At 38.8% G+C, this 22,697-nt stretch overlaps 1 long non-coding RNA gene across 1 annotated transcript; it reads right to left on the reverse strand.

The window, feature by feature from the left end:
- Positions 1–7,968: 7,968 nt before the first annotated feature.
- On the reverse strand, positions 7,969–13,386 carry LOC117444832 (uncharacterized). Its single transcript, XR_004551887.2, has 3 exons — positions 13,281–13,386; positions 11,038–11,146; positions 7,969–7,987 (listed from the first exon to the last, which is right to left on the reverse strand). It is a non-coding gene; the product is annotated as an uncharacterized lncRNA (long non-coding RNA).
- Positions 13,387–22,697: the final 9,311 nt, after the last annotated feature.

The raw sequence follows: 22,697 nt of genomic DNA on the forward strand, positions 1-22,697 counted from the left end.
CATCATTATATTCGGACAGCGACTGCATATCGCAGAGATCTGCTTGAAATTGTTGCAGCGGTCTGAGTACGAAAACTCTGTTTTCTTAACAAAATGCACCCGTGTCGACTTGTACAAATGTATATGCGTTATCCTCTGATAAATATTCTCTGACTTTCTATATATATTTAAGTATATTACCTACCTCCCCTCTGTTTACAACATGCTAGGGGGTTTATGACTTCTCCATAGGGGGTTTGGGGTTTTCCCCCTCCCTTATCCTTTAGCAAAAAGGCTGACTTTTTAAAATATCTGTTTTTTATATGCTTTACTTTGATTTGGAGCACCCAACGGATGGCTGTAAGTTGTCACCGGTGTCTCGCTGATTAAATTCATATCAAGACGTCTCTTGGCCATTTTCTCTCGACTTGAAAAATATTTAAGAGTGACGCTGGCTTTTTATTTAGACAGAGGGAGAGGGTGAGGGGCGGGGAAAGTGTGTCACCATATGTTTTCTCCCCTCATGTCCTGTCATGTCCTGTTTGCAAAAACAGAGAGGTTTAAATATGTGTTTTTTAGATGCTTTTACTTTTGATTAATTTCATGTTATTTGTAATAGCCATATAGTTGAATATATAACCCCAAACATCGCCATTTTTTAGAATCCATTCTTCGTGAAGTTCTTCGGCTGTAGGCGTCTGAACCCGGCATACAAACTGCATTCGTTTCTTGATTGGAGCACCCAACGGATGGCTGTAAGTTGTCACCGGTGTCTCGCTGATTAAATTCATATCAAGACGTCTCTTGGCCATTTTCTCTCGACTTGAAAAATATTTAAGAGTGACGCTGGCTTTTTATTTAGACAGAGGGAGAGGGTGAGGGGCGGGGAAAGTGTGTGTGTGTGTGTGTGTGTGTGTGTGTTCCCCCTCCTCCACCATATGTTCTCTCCCCTCATGTCCTGTCATGTCCTGTTTGCAAAAACAGAGAGGTTTAAATATATGTTTTTAAGATGCCTTACTTTTGATTAATTTCATGTTATTTGCAAGTATTTGTAAGTTACATTCGATACTGTATACAGGATTAACCACACAGGAAGTGGTAAGGAGGCGGGACATATATCCTAGGCATATTAATTGATTGAAAACAACGGCATTTTATTTCTCATTTTTTTAATTTAAATTTATTTTTATTTTGAAAACCGGAAGCAGGGGCGGGACATGAAAAGAGGTGCTGCAGCACAGGCAGTATGAGAGAAATAAAGAGCTTTTTGATCATTAAAGCATGGAGACATGTCACAGTAGAGGCACAACATACAAATAGGAACCTCAAATAAGCACAATAAATACTGTTTATTATGGAATGTGTATAAATAGATTGGGGCAAGAGCTGATGCATCATGGGAGCTGTATGACGATGAGCTACTGATGCGACACACCTGTGAGGGACAGCACTGAGTGCACAAAAAAGAAAAAGGTCGGATATTTTTTAGAGCTGTAAAACATTGTGTCGAGAGCTGGGAAACAATGCTGTCGTGTCTGAATGTGTTTTTTTGGACGTTTCTGTATGCTGATGTTCAGATCTGAACATGCATCACCTGGCCAATTACCAGATTTTAGTTTTCTACATTTATACAGACAGACACATAATGAAGCCTTCTGAGTAGATCTACTGGCACATTTTAAATAACTTCGACTATCATACTGCAATTTATTCTGACAAGCACAAAGAGAGATGTGTGCTACGTTTCCCATGCATTCTCAAATGATGACACATTTATTAGATTTTTTACGTAGAAGCAGTTTTTCCCTCTGTGGGAAAACACAAATAAACCCAAACCAGTGGAAAGCTCAGAATGTATTCATTACCATCCCTCAGCCTGACAAAGTGGAGTAAAGCTGGACTAATGATGGGGCAGAATGTAAATGGGGAAACTGGTCCGCTGAGAGCAGCACGACTGATCTACCAGTTTGCATGTGTTTTGCAAGCTAATATAGCTTAGATAAGCAGACACTTTCCTGGGGACGGAGCTACAGTATAGAGCGGAAGATTAGGGAGCCGACTGAACTTGCCAAATGTGATTTATCGAGATAAATGTGAAGATACCAATACTATGATGAATGAGGAGGGAGAAAAAGCAAAACTCTGAGATTGCTCATTATCTTTAAATATAAGCTCGAGTACAAGTTTGGACCCTTATGGGGAACGGATATTATTGCAAAAACTCAGTTTAACAAAGGAAAAACATTCCTTAACTTTCAATTATTCTCCAGGTATTTGAAAGACTTTCTGGACTTAGACTGTGTTTAAATCTAAGTCAATAGATAAATGCAAAATTTGCTGTCAATCTGTGCTGGAATATTTGCTCGGAGAATTGTTCAATATTTTCTCTGGACCTCAGCTTTCCAATTGTACTTAGAAGTTAAAAGGGGAAACAGGGATTGAGCGGAGGCTTAGTACGGCCTCGCTGCTCATTTTTTCCTCTAAGCTTGGCTGAGCTGTGCTTTCCTCTGGATGCTGCTTCATAAGACACAGACACATTTAGTCATACTGGACATGTAATCGCCTGGACTGTGTAAAATAGGTTTTCTTTGCCTTTAAAGTCTCGCTTCTTCTGAATACAAAACAGTGTTTCTCCTTTTGAAAACGATGTTAACGAGATACCAGTGCCGTTTCTTCAGAGGACGAGGCAGGAAATTAGAACTGAAACACATTTAAAAAAAATGCCAGAACTCACATAAGCTTTGATTTTCATTAAGGAGAAAAAACTACTTAGCTGTCAATTAAGTGTTTTTTCATTCTCTTTGAATACAGGCTGCTGTACAAAAGACAGCTTTTTAAAGGATTTATGTTGTGCAGCTGGCACACGCAAAGCTCCAAAAACCCCACAAGCTTGGATTTAGTAAAGGTGCATGAATCATTTTCTTTTCTTTTGGGAAATGTAGCCTCAAAAATGCTCACTTGTATGTCTTGTTACAGATTTTAAGTAGGCCTACTATGCTTCTCAAGAGGAACTTGATTGCAGTGAGAATCACTGAGATTTTAACCAAGGGCTGTAATTAATGATACTTTGTGGGTGAGTAATCAAGCATTACATCATCACAATTAAATCACTATTTAAAAAAGAGTAATGAAACTGTATTTCCTAATGCTGATTTGATAATGAGATGGGTGTGTCCCATGCATATACAAAGCAGTGATTGGTCAAGGGGGAATAATACCTTACAATTTGTCAATCTGTAAATTACTGCCAACTAAATTAATGATTAAGTGCACAAGTTACTGAAGTAAACGTGTGAGCTCCCACGCTTTTCTCTGTACCTCTTAATGTCACTCGCCATCATTAGTCATTTGCTTATCTGACATTTAAATATTTAAATGTCTGCCTCAAGGCTGGCATGTATCGGTCTGAAGAGCCAAAGTGCATTTAAGGGCAGTTTAATATGTTCAGTAAGACTACTGCTGATACTCTGAATTAAGGCCTACCTAGTAGAAATATAGCATGCACAAAATCCACATGCAGCTGGAACACACTACGTAGTATGCAATTATAAACATGTTACGTCTAGCTAGCTAGCCTAACTGAAAAAAACGATGGCTAGAGACAGTGGCTTTTTAGCCTCTTACTCTTACAACCCAGTCTCACGGCATTTCGTGTTCATCAACACGATTTTTAATCTATTGATTCGTGTTCACCAACACGATTTGCCCCTTTTTTTCGTGTTGCACAGGACGATTTTAAAAGCAATGTATTTCTACTGGTAACGTGTTTCGTGCCTGCAGGCTGCAGCACGTCTTTTTCTCCGGTCGGGTCGTGGAAGACCGGAAGCTGTGTGGTTCATAAAAACATGTTCTTACTCAATATCAAGCCACAGTTATTGCTTTTATTTTAAATCGTATAATTTCGGACTTTTGTTGTCGTCTGTGAGGAAAATAAATGGGGCTCAGAGCCTCAGGATACTGAAATCTGTATTTTTTAAATCTTTTTTTCCTTCTAATTTGTTGTTCTTTTCAAAATAACACACTTTTATTTACTCACCAATAACACTCAATTATCCTTGCTTTTATTTATTGGTTTAATTCCATAATCTCGGGCTTTTTTGGCGTCCGTCAGGAATTGAATTTCAAAATAAATATAACCGGAAACAGACGTAGGCATTTCGAGCGATTACCCAAGATCCTCAGCTATGGTTTTAAGCTCGTTGATTGGATGTGTTAGCCGCAATGCATGCTGGGATTTGGTGTTTATATTATATGAAATCCGGAAAACATTTTAAAAGTATAAAATAATACCTAATTCCGAGTGCTCTTGCTTTTCTCTTTGAAAGTCATCACATAACGGCATTGTAATACACGGTTCGGCTGCATTACATATTACAGATCTGCCGTAGAACTTTCTTTATTTATAGCGCCCTGATGAGAAGACCTTTGGAAAAACTGGAAGAAATGGCGCCGAAACTGAATACTTGACGTGGATCATAAATATATCAACAATTAAACAACATCTTCAATTTCTCTTCACACAATACGTCTCCTTGCAGTATCTACACTAATTCGGCTGACTTTTACATTTGATCTAATTCATAGATAGGTTATATTTACACCATAACGGTGCACAGCTGATAGAAAAGGACTGTAGTTTTCAAAGATATTACTGATTTTCTTTGAATGTAAGAATGTAAATACTGAGTCTGAAATAGTATAGCAATATGCTGTAAAATGATGTGAAAGCATGCATAAAACTATACATCTTCAGATGTTGTACATACACACTAATAATACAAAGTTAGTATGGCTGTGTGCACCTCGTGTGTACCTCCTAGTGGTTAAAGCACGTTATTGAATTATTGTTTTATGTGTTATATTTGATTAAAAAAATATTAAGAGTACATACTTTCATAGGGGGAAAGTATAAATATAGAAATATAGAATATAAAAAATCAAGAAGATACTATAAGTTATCTCTACAATAAAACAGTTTAGTGCAGGATGTACACAGATATTAATAGGAGGTGCAAAACAGAAAAACGGATTAACCTTTATTTAAACATTACATATTAAATATTAAGCCTGACAAAGTAATTAACGTCTAATATATTGCTTTCCTGCAATGTTAACTATGTTGAAGCACTTATTTTAAACTGATATTATACACATTAATTATACTCTTATGTATGTAGATAGAATAAGAAATGTGCAGAATATGACAGTTTAATGGTGGAGGTACACACATATTGATAGATGTCTTGTAATGCACTGTTGAGGAACCTGTGACCCAAGTTTTTCATTCATTGCATAACTACACCGTAGTTGTGTATGATATGTCAATAAACCTTTGAAAATCTTGAAAGGGATGTGCAAAATAGCCATAATATACAGTCTTTAATTAACTATTAGTAGAGAATAACGAGTAATGAATATACTTTATTACTTGTTTCCATTCATGTCAATTGCAGATACATGTTTAGTCTTCTCAAGCACCAACTATCAAATATCTCTCCTGATTGTTGGCACTTGACAATCACCTTACCTGAATTTTACTCAGGTGTAACTAAAGTCTGATTTAAGGGTTGTTTATATATTTCACATAATTAATCAGAATCTGCAAAGTAACTCAAATAAATGCAGTGGAGTAAACATACCAGGTTAACCTCTGAATTGTAGTGGAGTAGAATTACAAAGTAGCAATGAGCTGTCATGTGGGTATACGGCATTAATATAATGCTGCGCATTATGGACACAAGTGATTTTCACCCATTTATTAATTATATGTTTTACATTTCATAACACCAATGTGTTTAATAATGGCAACTTCTAATTGTGGGAAAAACGAAAACGTTCAGTAGAGACGTCCCATAGAACATTTTGCGAAACACAATAGCCAGCATGTGTAGTTCTGGGGGGGCGTTCGATTCCAGTTTTGGATAGTCTGGCGTGGTTTCGTTCCATTTCACACCAGCTGTTTGACGCTCTGCGTAACCTTACGGGAACTGTAGTCCTAAACGATAGCTGGGGATTATGGGTAGTGTAGTGTCTTTGGCCATCCTAAACTCAGAAATTTTGACAATCGCAATGATGCTCGAAATGTCCCTTACAGGCCTACGTCTGTTTCCGGTTATTTTTATTTTAAATTCAGTTCCTGACGGACACCAAAAAAGCCGAGATTATGGAATTAAACCAATAAATAAAGCAAGGATAATTGTGTGTGATATTGAGTAAGAACATGTTTTTATGAACCACACAGCTTCCGGTCTTCCACGACCCGACCGGAGAGAAAGACGTGCTGCAGCCTGCAGGCACGAAAACACGTTACCAGTAGAAATACATTGCTTTTAAAATCGTCCTGTGCAAACACGAAAAAAAGGGGCAAATCGTGATGGTGAACACGAATCAATAGATTAAAAATCGTGTTGGTGAACACCAACTGCCGTGAGACTGGGTTGACTCTTACTGCCAAACTATTTATCTTAAAACGTCTAAGTAGCATAAGCTAGCTAGCCTGCTACCTACAATTCTGTTGCTACTGTTACAAGAGCTTAATATGCTAGTGCAGTATGCAGTAACCGTTTAGAAATGACTACAATTATGTGTACTGAAGTTTGTATTGGCAAGGTTAACTGAAAAGGATTGTGCTCCATGTCTTTAGCCATTGTTTGAGCCAAGCTAGCTAGCCACGCCTTGATTGCCCTGCTGATGTGACAAACATACATCCTGGACAATCACAATGGGTTTCCATGGATACCACATTTAATTATCATTAAAAAGGGTATATTAGAGAGGAAGGGGAAATGGTGCTTTGAAAAGAAACAGAAATGCATAAATCCTGTGTAATATCCTAAATAAATACATGCCTTACATACCGATAGAAGCCTCAAAGTACAAACCTTGACATGTGTACACTACATTAAGTATTGTTATATTTTGATGTGCAGTCATTTTTTCACATGTCTGATAACCTTCAACTAGATTTCTGGGCTTAATATCTGCCAGCTTGGCCAGGTTTATAGTAAACACCCACTTAGAGTACCTTACAAAAGGTTCTGGAAACATGCGGCGGCCAACAAGATTATGTACACTTTTGAGAAATGTTTGCACAGCAGGTACTGTGTTACATTTCGAAGTTAAGCAGTGAATTAAAAGAAGAAGTTTCCCCTCTCCAATTTGGATTTTGAGCAAAAGCAAAGCATGTACCCGTTGGAATGGCTCTGCTGCTGAGAAGCAAACACTGGACTCTGTAATGAAGGGGACATCAAGCTGGGCTTATAAAAACAGACATTTGGCTGCATGGAGATTTATTCATAGTGCATATATTGGCTTCACATTTCATGGAAAATAGACATATTTGTGCATTTTCTTTTAAACTATATACTGCATAAAACAAAAAGAAAGAAAGTCTCAATAGGGAGAGATGTCACATTGTCATGATGAAGACAACAACAAAAAGCAAAACTACTTTGAAAGGCACCAGTTTTCCATTTGAGTGTTTTAGCACAGTTTGCACTGATACATAAGAATTGGTCATAAAGCGAACAGTATTTAAAAAGAAACTTAGTAGTAAAAATGTAACAATGGCAAGAAATGTAACAGTGGAACCATTTTGGTTTTAGTATTCTTCATATCCATCAAATACATTCAATTTGGGTTCTTATAAATAACATTTAGCACTTTACAGTATATCCCCATTTACAGTGTCCAAACTTATAGCTCCTCCGAAGTGCTTCTCAAAGTTTGCTGTGAAATCTCTCAGTCTTGCCCTCTGCTCCTGAGCACCTTCAGTGATGGTTGAGGTAGTGGAGGAGGATTAGTGTGAGTGCAAAGGCCTCCTCGTACAGTCAAGTAGTATCTTTGTTCTGGATGAGCAGCAGGCCGGTAGAATCAGCTGTAAGCACCGTGTGTTCGGCTTTGTAGACATTCGACAAAGGTTCACTTGAGGTTGAGCTAATTTGTGCGGGGTTTGTCCCCGTGCACTGGGGACTCATCCAGGTCTGAATGGTCAGGCGTCTGCGAGGCGCTGCGGCAGAGGGGGAGGAGGAAACAAAACATGATATACTCCTGTCAGTGTATCGCCAGTCTCAGACCCAAATGTACTATTCACTGTTTAAAGGGATTTTGTATGGTCAGACTGTATGAGGGTACTTATCTACAGTTGGTGTATCACCTACAGTGGATGGCAGTTGGCACACCCATTGTTTGGTGAATTCAACAGGAGTTACCGTACAGAAGCTATACAATGTACTACTGTGGTTTAGATCAGTGGTTCCCAACCTGGGGGGTGCAAAGATCGCAGGGGGTGCGCCAGGCCCTCAGATGATTTGAGGCGTGGCTTAGACTTTCTTTTACATATAATTGTAACGCAATACATGATTGTCGCTAAAAGCCTTGTCTCTACATTACAATAAGATATAACAAATTATTGATTAATTCATTTTAATACAAATTCAAGTTAGTAGCTATTAAAGGCATAAAAAGACAGACATGTATAATTCTTTCTTTAATAGAAATGTTTCTTCTGCCCGTAAAGTTTCCAAACTGGGCTTGTCTGGATAAGCACATTTTTAAAAAACATCGTCATTGTCCATGCCGGTTTCAGTTGGATTATTTGTCACAGTCGCTCCGATCAGATCGGTCTCCTCCCATTTTGTAGATTATTTACTTACTCCCACATAACACATCGGCAAAATCCAGGTTATTTGAGCACGTGTTTAAACGGTTTTAATCCCTTTGTGAATTGTTTCCACTTGCGCCGTCCTTTAATTTATTCAGACAGCGGGAATCCAAATGAATTTAATCCTGAGTCCAATAGCAATCAAAGTCACTCCAATATGTGCTCCTTAATTACGCTTTCATCCTCCTGTACAACACACTTCACATTCATCCAGTTTGAGTTTAGTGACAGTAGTTTTTTTTTGAGACTTTTAAACTTAATTACCGCTGTTGCGCCCCCCTCCCCCCCCTGTGTGTGTGTTTGGGGGGAACTTCCAACAGGAGTCATTTGGGGGGCTCTTGGGAAAAAATGTTGGGAACCCCTGGTTTAGATGCTAAGTGCAACCTACATATTGACCACTTTACCATTCTGTAAGACAGCCCTTACCGACAGTGAACAAAAACATAGCTATGCTTTCGCGAGAGCCACCAGACTCAAGGCACAACAACTGTAATTTTCCTTTGCAAAACACAGGAGGGGTGTTCTATAAGGAAAGATCCAGAGAGCCACGGTTTCTTTGCTTAGAAGGACGACAAAACAACAAACCCTAATCAAAGATAACTGGTACCCTCAAAGGTAGATATCAATTGCCTGTCAACCCAGGCTTTCCTCCTCAGGCTCTCATAAGTGTGTTGACTCTTCTACCTTATCAATGGGTTGACTGCCACAAATCCTACCTTAAAATAATAGGTTTCATATAAATGAAAACCTATTCTTTCTCAGATGAGAATCTGTTCTGCTCGTGTATAAACTATAAAGCAAGGGTGCCCACACTTTTCAGCTTGGAGCTACTTTTAAAATGACCAAGTCAAAGTGATCTACCGACAGGGCAGAGACCTGCACGGGTCTGATTTCAAGACCCGCTCCCGCCCCGCTAGGAACCAAAAGCCTCTCAGACGTTAGATTTCACGTCTTGAGGAGTGTTATTGAAAATGCTGTATTCTCCGCTAGAGAGCTCACCTCAGCCATTTATGTGTGCGGTTACCGGGGGGAGAGGTCTGAGGATTTTAAATTATTATTATTTTAAATATATTTATTATGCAAACACCCCGCGACCCGACCCGCATCATCTGTTGTTTAACCCAGAACCGAACCCGGAAAAAAAGTGTTTGAAAAAATACCACGCCCGAATCACTTTTTTTTGCGGGTCACCCGACCCGATGCAGGACTCTGTTACAGGGCCGCCCTGCCCAAAGTCATGTGGTGAGGCACTGTATGTTGCGAGCGGGGGGGGTTACACTCAGATGAGGAGGTGAGGGCCCCCTTATACCCTTTCTTTAGTATAATTGTATCATTGGAAGGTTAACTAGGTAATCAAGCTCGCCGGTGATTTGCAGCTGGCGCGTACGTGGCCATGCGATCTACCCACAATATGATCGACGTATTGGGGCACCCGTGCTATGAGTGACGCTATTGAAGCCTAAACTCTTGGGCATAAGACCAGGTTAAAATAAAGCAAACTTCGTAATACGGACAAATCTGGTTCAAGGCTCAACATACCTCGCTTACCCACTCATCCTGTTTAGTAGTACACCCCTCTGGTCTATTGCTGCCTAAATCAGTTAGTAAGTTTGTTAAATCTGAAATAAGCAAAATCACACAACCAGCAACTTCTATGTTCTGCAGACTAAAATAATATTGTTTTCCAATGGAGTCTGTTAGCTTTGAAGAACAAATAGAAAAAACATTTAATTCCTGATAAAAAGACATGTTTGATGGCAAAGGTAAAAATTGCGTTTAGGTGGCTAAATCTACACGCCGAGTATGGATAAGTACTTCATCCAATTGGAACTGTGCTTTTATTGGATCTAGTCCATTGCGAGGAGTACCTATATGATAACGCCCTACCGGTTACTGCCAGAGTAGGTATGAATATCTGTGATCATTGTATATGAACACCAGTGACATATATCCGTAGGTTCTGGCAGCCATAATTCTTGGAGGTAAAACCGACCAAAAGCCACGGAAAGCTCGCTTCTCTCACTCCAACTATCTGTAAGCCGCTTAGGAGAGTGCTACAAGTGATTCTGGCTGTGAGCCACTGGCAGTGAAACAAACAGACACACACCAGAGCCCTGACGGAAAGTGTCAGCTCTGTGTGCCATGTAGAAATACTTAACAGAGAAGTGACAGTGCCTTGAGACTGCCACCGTGAAATGCATCACATATACCAGCCCTATAGGATCTATCGTGCTGTGGAATTCAGCAGTTTTATTTTATTTATTCAGAAGTAAAAAAAACATTTAAAACACTGGGATATAAGTTCAAACAACTCAAGGTCGCACGGATGCAGAAAAACAGGCAATAGATAAGCTGTCAGAACATAGGTTGTGTAGCTTCAGAGTATAAATACTCACAGGGTGTGTCAGGTCTCAGCGTGCTGCTAAGAAAGGTGCTGGGTCCTTTGATAGAGGAAGAAAGAGCCGCCAGCCTCAGGCTCCTGGAGGTCGCGTCCAGCTTCTCCTCCTGCAGAACAACAGGACAGCAACAACACTGAAGCTCCAGCTGTAGAGCACATTCAACACGACAATGTGGAAAATACACCCTATTATATGTAAAGCTGTTTAGTTTTAGTAGGTAACGCCTACTTTGGTTATTGAAGACTTTAAATGGCACTTTTAAATGGACCTACACGTACTTGCCTAGACTAAAACATCTCGACAAGTATTGCCATGCAATCTTGAACATTCATGGTCCCCAGAGGATGAAGCCTAATTGCTTTGGAGCCCATCTACTAAAGTTATTCATCAAATAAAATATGTCTAGGTCTACTCGATAAATGGAACACAATTGTGTACAGACATCGTGTTGGCTAGCATAATGACTTTGGAGATCCCCTGACTTTTCCTCTGGGACCACCAGGAGTTTCACATCTGCGATTTCTTCTGAAATGTCTCAACAACCATTGGACTGGATTATAAAGAAGCTTGGGAAACGCATTCGTGCCCACCTCAGTATGAACTTAAAGAACTATGGTGATCCCTTAACCTTGTATCTAGCGCCACCATCAAGTGTTTTTTTTTAAATTACTAATGTTACGAAAACGTTATGACCTGCAAGACAAATAACATTCCCAAAGCATGCTCAACATATATTTGCTAATTAATGTTAGCATTGTCATTGTCTCCAGATGCTGTTGTTAGCATTTAACTCAAAGCACCATAGCACAGCAGTGTCTAGTTACAGCCTCGCAGAGCTGCTAGCATAGCGTGATGTGGGTCAGAACATGTACTTCTTAGTAATACAGGCAATTGCCATCTTGGCTGCTGTAATAGCATTTAACCCAGGATGTGATGCTAACAAGATTTAAAAAGTGGAATGAAACAAACATTAGTGAGTTTAAAAACCATCCATCAATGATTGATGAAAAGCTGACTGTTGATCCTAAATGTTAGTGACAGACCAACTGAGGATGAAGCCACAGCTCGACGGCTATGGACACATGTCAAAGTAAAATGAACAGAACAACCAGTAGTGTGAATGTGTGCATAGTATTACACTTTGCAGAGCACAGGCTACACACAATTACATTTCAAAGTACCTTAAAATGAGGGTTATGTGCCAGATTTGTCTGCCCAAAAAAGAGCTTTGCAGAATTAAAAATATTCGGTTTTGGAATTGAGTGACTTGCGTCCTCCCGTGTATAATACAAATCTAATTTTACTGACACGTTTTACCTGCAAACATTAATAAGCATGAATAAGACATCTTTCAATATTTAGTTATTCTCTTGAGATGCCCGCCAAGTTGCTGCTGCCTCTTGAAAATGTGGCACTTATTACAGATGTATTTGTATCCTGTATTTATAGAGCTTTACCATTACAGATGTCATTTAATGGCAGGACGAGCACTGAGGCAGAACATCATTCTGTCTAAATGGAGCTTTACAAGCTGGTGTTTACAGCAGACAGACACTCTTACATGCAGTAGAAGCTGTTTGTGTTGCTGGCATTGATAATTGTGATCAAGATGGAACTCTTGTGAAGACATCCCACCCATCCTTTTTCCTTAAACAAACCCCGGGTGGGCAGCGGCTATTAAACTAATGCGATCGCCACTTATCACTAAACACGGAAGTCATTTGGCAAACCAACGGGGTAATCTGGCAGATTAAAAGCATTTAGAAAGTGACTGTATGGCTGTTTAGGGGAGATTGCAAACTGCTGATGGCAATCAGCTGTCAACAGTGATGTCTTGATGTCTCCCTATAGCACAGAAGATGACTGTAGCAAAACAAGCAATTAACGGAGACTGGTAAAATGTACTTTGAGTGAACATGTATGCCACCGTTTGAGCTTGTCCCACTCCGTCCATTCAAGATGAATTACCAGCATTTGGAATTATTCATTTATTCATACAAGTTGCAAATTAGGTGCAGTGCACACACTGGCAGTGTGGTGGGCGAGCTAGCTTCATAAATGACTCTCAAAGTCAGACTACCCTTATCCTAACGGCTGCTGTTTGAACAAAGCACCGCAATTACGGACAGAAATAGAAAAAGAGTGGGTTGTTTTGGCCGTGAGGGCTCTCGTAAGGCATTATGAAGCTCGTTTTTCCAGAGTACAGTATTGCACCTGTCCGGTGTGTGAGTGCGTCATACTCTGTACTCCTGGATTCTGCATTTGGACTCGTCCAGCTGGTGCTGCAGGTCCCACACGATCTCTTTGTACTTGCTGTAGCGCTGCTCCACCATCTCCCTCTGCCGCTGGGACTCTGTTGGCACAAAATGGAGGTTGGGTCATTATAGCCTACCAGAAACATGTCTTTAATAAGGCCAAAGGGACACAAAATGGAGGTTGGGTCATTATAGCCTACCAGAAACATGTCTTTAATAAGGCCAAAGGGACACAAAATGGAGGTTGGGTCATTATAGCCTACCAGAAACATGTCTTTAATAAGGCCAAAGGGACACAAAATGGAGCATCCAAAAGTCTTAAGCCTCGTTTATAGCAGAAGAGAGACACTGACATGAACATGTGTCTAAAATGTTTGTCTCCAAGGTTGGTAATTTGAGGGAAATAAAACGAAGAACATCCTAACCGCTGTATTTAATTAAAAAGAAAATGATTCTACCTCCAAATCTTTGAAGTTCTCCATCAGACATTGTTTCTCTGGGAATGACTCCAAGTGGTCCAGGGCTGCTCTTGTGTTCTGTAAAGCACACACACAGAAAATCAGTTAGTTTACATCGATATGTAAGTTTCCTGGTTGGTGTGACATATTAAAGGGGCCCTATTATGCTCATGTCAGGTTCATGTTTGTATTTTGTGTCTCTACTCTGACAAAAAGCTCTTTCTTGTTCTCATACTGCCTGTGCTGCAGCAGTTCTTTTCACCCTCTGTCTGAAACCAGAGCCCAATCTGCTTTGAATGGTTAGCTGGCCTGATTAGCTGTTGTGATTGGTCGACGGTTTAGAGATGTCCCACCATTAGCCTATAACGTACAATGTTTTGGAGTTCTAGCCAATAGAAGCGTGAGTGTTACATAGTGATGTCACGGAAGTTACTGAAGTAACAAACTCCCTCTGGAGGGAACTTTGAGATTTTCATCAGGTGTGCCCAAACTGCGGCCCGTGGTCCAATTTGAATTGGCCCGCAGCAAATTCTAAAAGTATAATGGAATATGGCCCATGCATGGAGCTTGGGCTTTTCTTATATTGTACTTCTTAAATATATGTCAAGATATATTAAAAAGTATTCATTGTTGTTGTTATGTCAGTAATATAGGCAGTTTTCTTTCCTAAAGCATATTCAATTATCCAAAGCTGATATGCTGCTCTGTGGTGGATGCCTTTGTGTTAAGATGATGGGTACCCAAACAACAATGGTGCACAGCTGATGCTGTAACCACTGTTATATATTCTGTATGTCCTCCCACATCACAAAACAAAATGTGAAATAATACCATTAATTGGCACACATATGCACTATAAACCTGAATTTAGACAGATTAAGCACATTTCTAAACATATTACATCCTTTGCAAAGACACTTTATTTATAATCATTTTCAAAATGCCATGATTTTTCTGACACCCACAGAAACTCAGATCTTAATACTGCAAATGCATCAGCTTTATCACTGGGCCAGAGCCTCAGTAACCACTGTCGTATCTCACTGACGGATAATTTATGCATGACATGCAACATATCTTGAAGTCCTACAAAAAAAAAAAAGGTACAAGTATATTGTGTTGAAAATATCGCCAAAAGTCGTAATATTGTATAATGTATTAGTTGCATGTTGTATTTTTGCTAGCAATCACTATGTAGTTTTTTCCAAAAATATAATGGAAAAAAAAGCGAGAAAGACAAAAACAAAATACGTTGAAAAGTGGATGAGTATGTCTGTCTCTCGGGGGTTGGTTGTTAAGAGTCACAGTCTTAAAGAAAATCTGCTCAGAAAAAGTACTTAACTTTCTACCAGTTGTAGAGTTGTCATACATAAAAAACACTATCATAGGTCTAGGAGTGTTTTTAGCTGTAAAATACCTCCACTTTTTAGTTTTCAGCGTACGGTTAAATCTTTCTACCATACATGCCTTTATGTCAATGGCGGTTATATATAATGTTGTATACCTTTTTCTTCAACAAGTTTTGAAAAACTTTATTAAACTTTATTAAAGAATTCTTTCCCCTCAGCTGTTTGTAACTTTTTAGGGATCTCGCTGTGTGTTAAACTGTATCAAAAAGCTTTGGTAACCTTACCCTTCTTTTTCTTTTTAATGTTTGAGCACAGGTTTTTCTAAATACATTTATGACTGTTAACAAATAATTAAAGCCATCATTATATTCGGACAGCGACTGCATATCGCAGAGATCTGCTTGAAATTGTTGCAGCGGTCTGAGTACGAAAACTCTGTTTTCTTAACAAAATGCACCCGTGTCGACTTGTACAAATGTATATGCGTTATCCTCTGATAAATATTCTCTGACTTTCTATATATATTTAAGTATATTACCTACCTCCCCTCTGTTTACAACATGCTGCCATAGGGGGTTTATGACTTCTCCATAGGGGGTTTGGGGTTTTCCCCCTCCCTTATCCTTTAGCAAAAAAGGCTGACTTTTTAAAATATCTGTTTTTTATATGCTTTACTTTGATTTGGAGCACCCAACGGATGGCTGTAAGTTGTCACCGGTGTCTCGCTGATTAAATTCATATCAAGACGTCTCTTGGCCATTTTCTCTCGACTTGAAAAATATTTAAGAGTGACGCTGGCTTTTTATTTAGACAGAGGGAGAGGGTGAGGGGCGGGGAAAGTGTGTCACCATATGTTTTCTCCCCTCATGTCCTGTCATGTCCTGTTTGCAAAAACAGAGAGGTTTAAATATGTGTTTTTTAGATGCTTTTACTTTTGATTAATTTCATGTTATTTGTAATAGCCATATAGTTGAATATATAACCCCAAACATCGCCATTTTTTAGAATCCATTCTTCGTGAAGTTCTTCGGCTGTAGGCGTCTGAACCCGGCATACAAACTGCATTCGTTTCTTGATTGGAGCACCCAACGGATGGCTGTAAGTTGTCACCGGTGTCTCGCTGATTAAATTCATATCAAGACGTCTCTTGGCCATTTTCTCTCGACTTGAAAAATATTTAAGAGTGACGCTGGCTTTTTATTTAGACAGAGGGAGAGGGTGAGGGGCGGGGAAAGTGTGTGTGTGTGGTGTGTGTGTGTGTGTTCCCCCTCCTCCACCATATGTTCTCTCCCCTCATGTCCTGTCATGTCCTGTTTGCAAAAACAGAGAGGTTTAAATATATGTTTTTAAGATGCCTTACTTTTGATTAATTTCATGTTATTTGCAAGTATTTGTAAGTTACATTCGATACTGTATACAGGATTAACCACACAGGAAGTGGTAAGGAGGCGGGACATATATCCTAGGCATATTAATTGATTGAAAACAACGGCATTTTATTTCTCATTTTTTAATTTAAATTTATTTTTATTTTGAAAACCGGAAGCGGGGGCGGGACATGAAAAGAGGTGCTGCAGCACAGGCAGTATGAGAGAAATAAAGAGCTTTTGATCATTAAGCATGGAGACATGTCACAAGTAGAGGCACAACATACAAATAGGAACCTCAAATAAGCACAATAAATACTGTTTATTATGGAATGTGTATAAATAGATTGGGGCAAGAGCTGATGCATCATGGGAGCTGTATGACGATGAGCTACTGATGCGACACACCTGTGAGGGACAGCACTGAGTGCACAAAAAGAAAAAGGTCGGATATTTTTTAGAGCTGTAAAACATTGTGTCGAGAGCTGGGAAACAATGCTGTCGTGTCTGAATGTGTTTTTTTGGACGTTTCTGTATGCTGATGTTCAGATCTGAACATGCATCACCTGGCCAATTACAGATTTTAGTTTTCTACATTTATACAGACAGACACATAATGAAGCCTTCTGAGTAGATCTACTGGCACATTTTAAATAACTTCGACTATCATACTGCAATTTATTCTGACAAGCACAAAGAGAGATGTGTGCTACGTTTCCCATGCATTCTCAAATGATGACACATTTATTAGATTTTTTACGTAGAAGCAGTTTTTCCCTCTGTGGGAAAACACAAATAAACCCAAACCAGTGGAAAGCTCAGAATGTATTCATTACCATCCCTCAGCCTGACAAAGTGGAGTAAAGCTGGACTAATGATGGGGCAGAATGTAAATGGGGAAACTGGTCCGCTGAGAGCAGCACGACTGATCTACCAGTTTGCATGTGTTTTGCAAGCTAATATAGCTTAGATAAGCAGACACTTTCCTGGGGACGGAGCTACAGTATAGAGCGGAAGATTAGGGAGCCGACTGAACTTGCCAAATGTGATTATCGAGATAAATGTGAAGATACCAATACTATGATGAATGAGGAGGGAGAAAAAAGCAAAACTCTGAGATTGCTCATTATCTTTAAATATAAGCTCGAGTACAAGTTTGGACCCTTATGGGGAACGGATATTATTGCAAAAACTCAGTTTAACAAAGGAAAAAACATTCCTTAACTTTCAATTATTCTCCAGGTATTTGAAAGACTTTCTGGACTTAGACTGTGTTTAAATCTAAGTCAATAGATAAATGCAAAATTTGCTGTCAATCTGTGCTGGAATATTTGCTCGGAGAATTGTTCAATATTTTCTCTGGACCTCAGCTTTCCAATTGTACTTAGAAGTTAAAAGGGGAAACAGGGATTGAGCGGAGGCTTAGTACGGCCTCGCTGCCTCATTTTTTCCTCTAAGCTTGGCTGAGCTGTGCTTTCCTCTGGATGCTGCTTCATAAGACACAGACACATTTAGTCATACTGGACATGTAATCGCCTGGACTGTGTAAAATAGGTTTTCTTTGCCTTTAAAGTCTCGCTTCTTCTGAATACAAAACAGTGTTTCTCCTTTTGAAAACGATGTTAACGAGATACCAGTGCCGTTTCTTCAGAGGACGAGGCAGGAAATTAGAACTGAAACACATTTAAAAAAAATGCCAGAACTCACATAAGCTTTGATTTTCATTAAGGAGAAAAACTACTTAGCTGTCAATTAAGTGTTTTTTCATTCTCTTTGAATACAGGCTGCTGTACAAAAGACAGCTTTTTAAAGGATTTATGTTGTGCAGCTGGCACACGCAAAGCTCCAAAAACCCCACAAGCTTGGATTTAGTAAAGGTGCATGAATCATTTTCTTTTTCTTTTGGGAAATGTAGCCTCAAAAATGCTCACTTGTATGTCTTGTTACAGATTTTAAGTAGGCCTACTATGCTTCTCAAGAGGAACTTGATTGCAGTGAGAATCACTGAGATTTTAACCAAGGGCTGTAATTAATGATACTTTGTGGGTGAGTAATCAAGCATTACATCATCACAATTAAATCACTATTTAAAAAAGAGTAATGAAACTGTATTTCCTAATGCTGATTTGATAATGAGATGGGTGTGTCCCATGCATATACAAAGCAGTGATTGGTCAAGGGGGAATAATACCTTACAATTTGTCAATCTGTAAATTACTGCCAACTAAATTAATGATTAAGTGCACAAGTTACTGAAGTAAACGTGTGAGCTCCCACGCTTTTCTCTGTACCTCTTAATGTCACTCGCCATCATTAGTCATTTGCTTATCTGACATTTAAATATTTAAATGTCTGCCTCAAGGCTGGCATGTATCGGTCTGAAGAGCCAAAGTGCATTTAAGGGCAGTTTAATATGTTCAGTAAGACTACTGCTGATACTCTGAATTAAGGCCTACCTAGTAGAAATATAGCATGCACAAAATCCACATGCAGCTGGAACACACTACGTAGTATGCAATTATAAACATGTTACGTCTAGCTAGCTAGCCTAACTGAAAAAAACGATGGCTAGAGACAGTGGCTTTTTAGCCTCTTACTCTTACAACCCAGTCTCACGGCATTTCGTGTTCATCAACACGATTTTTAATCTATTGATTCGTGTTCACCAACACGATTTGCCCCTTTTTTTCGTGTTGCACAGGACGATTTTAAAAGCAATGTATTTCTACTGGTAACGTGTTTCGTGCCTGCAGGCTGCAGCACGTCTTTTTCTCCGGTCGGGTCGTGGAAGACCGGAAGCTGTGTGGTTCATAAAAACATGTTCTTACTCAATATCAAGCCACAGTTATTGCTTTTATTTTAAATCGTATAATTTCGGACTTTTGTTGTCGTCTGTGAGGAAAATAAATGGGGCTCAGAGCCTCAGGATACTGAAATCTGTATTTTTTAAATCTTTTTTTCCTTCTAATTTGTTGTTCTTTTCAAAATAACACACTTTTATTTACTCACCAATAACACTCAATTATCCTTGCTTTTATTTATTGGTTTAATTCCATAATCTCGGGCTTTTTTGGCGTCCGTCAGGAATTGAATTTCAAAATAAATATAACCGGAAACAGACGTAGGCATTTCGAGCGATTACCCAAGATCCTCAGCTATGGTTTTAAGCTCGTTGATTGGATGTGTTAGCCGCAATGCATGCTGGGATTTGGTGTTTATATTATATGAAATCCGGAAAACATTTTAAAAGTATAAAATAATACCTAATTCCGAGTGCTCTTGCTTTTCTCTTTGAAAGTCATCACATAACGGCATTGTAATACACGGTTCGGCTGCATTACATATTACAGATCTGCCGTAGAACTTTCTTTATTTATAGCGCCCTGATGAGAAGACCTTTGGAAAAACTGGAAGAAATGGCGCCGAAACTGAATACTTGACGTGGATCATAAATATATCAACAATTAAACAACATCTTCAATTTCTCTTCACACAATACGTCTCCTTGCAGTATCTACACTAATTCGGCTGACTTTTACATTTGATCTAATTCATAGATAGGTTATATTTACACCATAACGGTGCACAGCTGATAGAAAAGGACTGTAGTTTTCAAAGATATTACTGATTTTCTTTGAATGTAAGAATGTAAATACTGAGTCTGAAATAGTATAGCAATATGCTGTAAAATGATGTGAAAGCATGCATAAAACTATACATCTTCAGATGTTGTACATACACACTAATAATACAAAGTTAGTATGGCTGTGTGCACCTCGTGTGTACCTCCTAGTGGTTAAAGCACGTTATTGAATTATTGTTTTATGTGTTATATTTGATTAAAAAAATATTAAGAGTACATACTTTCATAGGGGGAAAGTATAAATATAGAAATATAGAATATAAAAAATCAAGAAGATACTATAAGTTATCTCTACAATAAAACAGTTTAGTGCAGGATGTACACAGATATTAATAGGAGGTGCAAAACAGAAAAACGGATTAACCTTTATTTAAACATTACATATTAAATATTAAGCCTGACAAAGTAATTAACGTCTAATATATTGCTTTCCTGCAATGTTAACTATGTTGAAGCACTTATTTTAACTGATATTATACACATTAATTATACTCTTATGTATGTAGATAGAATAAGAAATGTGCAGAATATGACAGTTTAATGGTGGAGGTACACACATATTGATAGATGTCTTGTAATGCACTGTTGAGGAACCTGTGACCCAAGTTTTTCATTCATTGCATAACTACACCGTAGTTGTGTATGATATGTCAATAAACCTTTGAAAATCTTGAAAGGGATGTGCAAAATAGCCATAATATACAGTCTTTAATTAACTATTAGTAGAGAATAACGAGTAATGAATATACTTTATTACTTGTTTCCATTCATGTCAATTGCAGATACATGTTTAGTCTTCTCAAGCACCAACTATCAAATATCTCTCCTGATTGTTGGCACTTGACAATCACCTTACCTGAATTTTACTCAGGTGTAACTAAAGTCTGATTTAAGGGTTGTTTATATATTTCACATAATTAATCAGAATCTGCAAAGTAACTCAAATAAATGCAGTGGAGTAAACATACCAGGTTAACCTCTGAATTGTAGTGGAGTAGAATTACAAAGTAGCAATGAGCTGTCATGTGGGTATACGGCATTAATATAATGCTGCGCATTATGGACACAAGTGATTTTCACCCATTTATTAATTATATGTTTTACATTTCATAACACCAATGTGTTTAATAATGGCAACTTCTAATTGTGGGAAAAACGAAAACGTTCAGTAGAGACGTCCCATAGAACATTTTGCGAAACACAATAGCCAGCATGTGTAGTTCTGGGGGGGCGTTCGATTCCAGTTTTGGATAGTCTGGCGTGGTTTCGTTCCATTTCACACAGCTGTTTGACGCTCTGCGTAACCTTACGGGAACTGTAGTCCTAAACGATAGCTGGGGATTATGGGTAGTGTAGTGTCTTTGGCCATCCTAAACTCAGAAATTTTGACAATCGCAATGATGCTCGAAATGTCCCTTACAGGCCTACGTCTGTTTCCGGTTATTTTTATTTTTAAATTCAGTTCCTGACGGACACCAAAAAAGCCCGAGATTATGGAATTAAACCAATAAATAAAAGCAAGGATAATTGTGTGTGATATTGAGTAAGAACATGTTTTTATGAACCACACAGCTTCCGGTCTTCCACGACCCGACCGGAGAAAAAGACGTGCTGCAGCCTGCAGGCACGAAACACGTTACCAGTAGAAATACATTGCTTTTAAAATCGTCCTGTGCAACACGAAAAAAAGGGGCAAATCGTGATGGTGAACACGAATCAATAGATTAAAAATCGTGTTGGTGAACACCAACTGCCGTGAGACTGGGTTGACTCTTACTGCCAAACTATTTATCTTAAAACGTCTAAGTAGCATAAGCTAGCTAGCCTGCTACCTACAATTCTGTTGCTACTGTTACAAGAGCTTAATATGCTAGTGCAGTATGCAGTACCGTTTAGAAATGACTACAATTATGTGTACTGAAGTTTGTATTGGCAAGGTTAACTGAAAAGGATTGTGCTCCATGTCTTTAGCCATTGTTTGAGCCAAGCTAGCTAGCCACGCCTTGATTGCCCTGCTGATGTGACAAACATACATCCTGGACAATCACAATGGGTTTCCATGGATACCACATTTAATTATCATTAAAAAGGGTATATTAGAGAGGAAGGGGAAATGGTGCTTTGAAAAGAAACAGGAAATGCATAAATCCTGTGTAATATCCTAAATAAATACATGCCTTACATACCGATAGAAGCCTCAAAGTACAAACCTTGACATGTGTACACTACATTTAAGTATTGTTATATTTTGATGTCAGTCATTTTTCACATGTCTGATAACCTTCAACTAGATTTCTGGGCTTAATATCTGCCAGCTTGGCCAGGTTTATAGTAAACACCCACTTAGAGTACCTTACAAAGGTTCTGGAAACATGCGGCGCCAACAAGATTATGTACACTTTTGAGAAATGTTTGCACAGCAGGTACTGTGTTTACATTTTCGAAGTTAAGCAGTGAATTAAAAGAAGAAGTTTCCCTCTCCAATTTGGATTTGAGCAAAAAGCAAAGCATGTACCCGTTGGAATGGCTCTGCTGCTGAGAAGCAAACACTGGACTCTGTAATGAAGGGGACATCAAGTGGGCTT

Source organism: Pseudochaenichthys georgianus, unplaced genomic scaffold, assembly GCF_902827115.2.
Source record: "Pseudochaenichthys georgianus unplaced genomic scaffold, fPseGeo1.2 scaffold_946_arrow_ctg1, whole genome shotgun sequence".
NCBI classification, from domain to species: domain Eukaryota; kingdom Metazoa; phylum Chordata; class Actinopteri; order Perciformes; family Channichthyidae; genus Pseudochaenichthys; species Pseudochaenichthys georgianus.